This window comes from Olea europaea, chromosome 9, assembly GCF_002742605.1.
Source record: "Olea europaea var. sylvestris chromosome 9, O_europaea_v1, whole genome shotgun sequence".
Taxonomy (NCBI): Eukaryota; Viridiplantae; Streptophyta; class Magnoliopsida; order Lamiales; family Oleaceae; genus Olea; species Olea europaea.
This window is the reverse complement of record NC_036245.1, coordinates 6767359-6772960: the sequence shown is the minus strand read 5'-3', so window position 1 is coordinate 6772960 and position 5602 is coordinate 6767359. Positions and strand designations below refer to the sequence as shown.

Here is a 5602-nt window from a genome sequence, read left to right as displayed (position 1 = left end):
TGTATTCATTTTTCCAAATGCATCTACCATTTCAAGAAAATTCCCACAATTCAATGAAGATGGAGATTCATCATTGCCTCTAAATGAACAACCTTGAAGCGCTAGCCACCGAACACTCATGATTGTGGTCATTAGATGCAAATAATTTTTCTGTTTTTCCTCACTTGATACAACATGCATTATCTTGTCAATATGTTGAGTTGGTTTCATTAGATCTTCAGCTCTTCTCTTATTGCCATTATGATATGATGAAGATGTAGTGCCAATATGAACAAGAACTGCACATTTACTTCCCTTGCCAACCCTCTTCCAACTATCAAATCCGATAGTAATTAATGATGAAATGTTAGGTGAAACACTTTCATTAAGAAAAAGGAAGCAGAAAAACAATATGCCTTATGTGTTGAAGGCGAATACTCCAACCAAGAACACCGATTGTACCAATGCTCCTGAAATCGACGTTTTCGTTTTCCACATTCTTTTCTTAGATACTCCAAAAATTTGGGTTAATAAGGCCCAACCTTTAATAAGCATGCCTAATTTGATCACGTTCATTAAATGGATATTTATATATTTTCTTTCTTTTCTTGGGTCTGGTTCTATAGAATCGGATGGTTCTAACTCAATATTGAACGATGAAGACCGTTCAATTTCAGGAGATGCAACTGGAGGAATAGGTACCGCAGGAGTTGGAGTACCCTCGAATTTGTCGCTCTTTGTAAAAAAAGATAATAAGGTTCTTCCTTTTTTGGCAAGAGGTCGATTTTGTTCCATATTAAAATCTAAAAGCATAAAAAACAAAAACACTTTAGTATCCTAACAATCCAAAAACAATCCACTAGCAATATTCCAACTATTTATTTAACCTTTCCAAAATATTATAACTAGTTAAAAAAATTCAACACCAAATCCAAGAATCCTACTAAACTCATACTCCAACGTAAAATATAATTCAAGATGATCAAAGTCAAGCCACATGAGTAGAGCCTTGGCTTGAGCTGACTCCATGAAATGGGGCTCGGTGTCTCTGAGCCTCGAGTTGGGCCAGTTCGAGCTTTTTTCGGACTAAGTCACGGGCGTCCGAGTCGACGAGCGCGATTGCCACGACTAGTTTATAAGGAAAATATAAATGAAATGATAAAAAAGAACTTATTTAGTTTGGCACGTAGTTCGTGTACCGCAAAATAATTTTTTGAGTAAGTATATGAGGACAAGAATTATAACCGCCAAATACACTAGTCAGCAAATTGAATAATTTGTCTTGTTGTAGGGGGAAAATCCCTACTATTTTTGCACTCTTTGGTTTTTGTCATCACCTTTCGATTGTTTAATTTTTTTGACATATAGATTTATTTATAAAATTAAGATGACAAGGGAAGCATAGAGCTACTTGTTTGACACATAGAGCTAACATCAATACTCCATGGCAAGGTACACATGAGAGATAATAAACGACTATACTGTAAAATTAATTTTATGAGGAAATAAATAAAATACAATAGAATCTACACTTGAATTCGATCTTAATCAATAAATATATATTTGAATAAAGTCAAACGACCCGCGAGAATGACCGCACCGATGACCGTGCACTCACATGGATGTGTGGGTCACGTGTGAATAAAATAATGCCCAATTCCCTTGTTTGTGTATGCGGTCATTCCCGATATCAAACCCGATGTTCGTGTATCACGATTGTTTATATTTGCCTATTATTGTACGCGAAGAGCAGCCAGGGCTCGACAAGTTTGAGAGATACATTTGTTCGTCTATTTATTCAATTTTCGTTTTTTCAAAATCAGGCGTTTCAAACACGAAACATGGAGCTTTGAAATTAACAATAGATTTTAATTTTATTTCCTTTTATTTACTCTGAAATTCTATATGATGCATTTATAGAAAAATGCTAATAGAACGCGTGCACGCACTCGTTTAAACTTATGGATTGATACAACAATAACTTTATTAAACAAAAGGAGATCAAAGGATCAGCCAAGCTGTGGAAGGTGAAGATACACTGATAAAGAATTATTTTAACCATTTATATTATTTAATTTAACTCCGTATCCAGATTTTTTCATATCGATATACGAACTTAAATTTGAATATCCCATTTATCTTTTCATTTTCTTGAAAATTATTTTTCACTTAAACCATTTCCCACCCAATTTGTAGCCCACCTTCAAAACCAGCCATATTAAAGAACCATATATAACTTACTTCAATCTAAGCTTAAAAACCAATCATACCTTAAAAACGGCGTAATAAAATTCTCAATTCGTTGTTTTATTTAGTAAAAAATAATTAATAAATAAGTCTCACGTAAAAAGTCTCACATAACTAACTAGTACCACATGTATTACATCTCAATTACGCGTGCACTTGTGTTGCATAAATGATAAATAAATATATCGTTGATTATTTATGAATATCGTATTTCACCAGATGATTTTGTTGTTTCTCATAAGTCATATATGAATAGGTATATCTATCATCTATGTATATATGTGTTTAATATCGTGATTGCAAAAAATATCAAAATAGAAACAAATAAACTTTAGGATTAGTGTGCCACATACTAACTACAGCTTAAACATTATCTGCAGTGTGTGTGTGTGTATATATATATATATATATATATATATTTTTTTTTTTACTCCCTGTCATTACTCAATAATTTCAACACATATATTTTGACATCTTGGATTTACTTATCAGAAAACAAATTAGTTTTTGTAACTCGACCATCTAACAAAGCCTTAAACATCTTCATCCTCCATTTATCAGTCAAAAGTTATTTGTTAACTCATTATCCTATTAATCATTATCAATAATCCATCGTTGATAATAAGGAAAAACAAAGGTGTTGACACATAAAAATTCAGCCCGGATCGAACAGCTCAGAGAGTAAAGCCCAATTGGAGGATCCCCAAATCAGATAGCCCAAAGAACGAAATCCAATTGAATGAATCAAGGTGAATGCCCAAATAAGGGGCCCAATAGTGCGGTAACGCCATCGCCCAAGTTTGCAAGTCGCTCAGAATCTGAACGAATAGAGTGGCATACGGTCGCCCAGAGTCTCGCCCAAATCTTCAAGTCGCCCAAAGTATCAACAAACATAACACATTATGATTATCAAGAAATGCAGTTATTGAGGCAGTTGCTAAAGTAACATTATCACGTTCCACGACTCAAGGGATTCAATCGAAAGCGGTTGAACGATGCAAGATAATGGCAGCAGTTAAAAGGACAGTTTCATGACAAAATGGCCACTACAAAGAAAGTGGGTAGTTATAGGGCGATCAAGCAGTTTTTAGAGCAGTTAATCACAAAGGGGTCGCTTATAAAGTATAAAAGGGAGAAAGAACTTAGAAGCAAAGGACCGAATCCAAAACTCTCGAACAGAGAATATGTAATTTTCATTCCTTTAGTTTTTAGACTTAAACACTTCCTTTTCTGTAACTCGTGTGCTTGCGCCCCTTGGAGGCACGTTGTTTTCCGTTTCCAATTGTAAAATTCATCGCCAATAAAAAGAACACCCCTTTTTGGGACTTTGTCTCAAGAGGTTTCGTCCCTTACACAATCGTCTGATCCTCTTTAATTGTTAGCGAATTAACACGCGCGAAACAAAAGGAAATGAAGTTTAATTACTTCTACTTTTATAAAAGTCTTAATTTAGTTGTTCTATAATCTCTATATATACATCTATAAAACAGTAAAAAGGTCTATATAATAAAGGTGCAGATGGCAAGGGATTTTCTCATTCTTGCCTGGGGCGGTCCAACACAAGAAAGCTGAGGGCACAGAGGCGGTGGAAGTACTCCGTGATGGCCAGGAAACACCGTGCAGCTTGACGGGTGGTCAGGAGCTGCTGGAGCCGATGAATGGTTTGGTGCCTCAGATGATCAGTCTGTAGGTCAATTTAATTTTTAATTGATCATGACAAATTGTAAGACTTAACAACTCATCATGCCTGAATGTTGACGTTGAAGGTTTGATATATCATTATGTAAACATTTCTAGGTTGACATGATTTAAATAAGAAAACTTGTGCTGATACCTATAATTCTTTCTGACTCTGATAATGATTAAATAGACTGTCTAATGATGTAAACAAATTAAGAGGAAATTTCACAAAATGTCCATTTTTACTTAGTCATTTGTAAAAATGTCCACCATTGCAAAAATGTCTAATTTGGAAAAATTTAGACGAAAATACCCTTATTAACAATTCATAATTCCACACTAAGACAAAAAAATAGACATTTTTGCAATATTGTGTCAAATCACAATAAATACTATGTTTTTCATTGATTTAGAAATGTTAAGAACGACATTTTTAAATGTAGAGAAATGTCGTGTTAAAAATGAAATGTCATTCTAGACAAATGAAACGATATTCAAATGTCGAGAATGATATATGAAATGTCGAGAAACATTATTTTAATGTAGCTTCTCATGGAAGCCACTTCTCAAAATTCGTGACAAATTGATAAAAAAATCAAATGTCGAGAACTACATTTAAAATGTCGAGAATACTATTTCAAAATATAGCTTTTTATTAAGGGTATAATAGACAAATTGACACTAAATTTTAATTAGTGGACATTTTTCAACTCATACCTTTAAAATTGAACATTTTTAAAAATGCCCCACAAATTAATTTACAACTATACTTGAAAACGAAATATTTGTGAATGTGCAACCATGGGGGTGGATTGTTGGAGGGTGGTGTATTGTCTCTTTTGATACACGCTTCAAGATATTTGTGAAATGAAAAATATTAAAGGATAAATAGGAAATGAAATAAAATGTTTCAAAGCACGTGCATTGCACGCTATGCACAAGAGTAGAGCCGGTCCTGTGTTTGATAGGCTCTGAGGCGAACGATGAAAATTAGGTCCTCCAGTAACAAAATTCAAAGGTGTATTAAGGATGTTGTTTTGTTGTGGGATTTAAGGATGTTGTTTTGTTGTTGGATAATTAGTCTTGGGCCAACTCACCTTATTTTAGGCCTGCTCACCTTGTTATAAAAATAAATAAATAAATAAAAATAAAAATAAAAAAATGGAGCCAAAATGAGGCTCCTAATGGTCTTGGACCTGAGGCAGAGGCCTAGACGGGGCCTGCACATGAGCGTAAGGTTTTAATATTGAATATAAACATACATACATGTCTAACTTAAGAATTACACGTTTGACGTATGCACACACATTTTAAGCTTTTCATACGTACATGCTCGACACTTAGGGACACGTCCAAATTAGGAGCTATATGACTGACACGTGCACCGATGTGATAAAAGCTTAGAAATTGACAAAGCTGTTGTATTATTTTATGGTTTTTACAGCTTTCTAAACATTTGACAAAAGAAGTTTGAAAAAATAGTACTAATGAAAACTATAAAATGAGGGATATGAACCTTCCTGTAACTTGAAATATTTGAAGAATGTGGATATTCTTGGCCCAAAAACTTATCGACATTTTAAATAAAAGGGCAATCTTAATAACGTAAATAAAAATGCAAATTAACAAAGTTAATTATTTACATTAGGAAGAATATATAATTTCTTTTCTCGCATTTATAAGAATTAAATTAAGG

General features: G+C 33.7%; 1 long non-coding RNA gene across 1 annotated transcript; it reads left to right on the top strand.

The window, feature by feature from the left end:
• Window positions 1–2784: 2784 nt before the first annotated feature.
• On the top strand, window positions 2785–4061 carry LOC111400045. Its single transcript, XR_002703825.1, has 2 exons — window positions 2785–2863; window positions 3634–4061. It is a non-coding gene; the product is annotated as an uncharacterized LOC111400045 (long non-coding RNA).
• Window positions 4062–5602: the final 1541 nt, after the last annotated feature.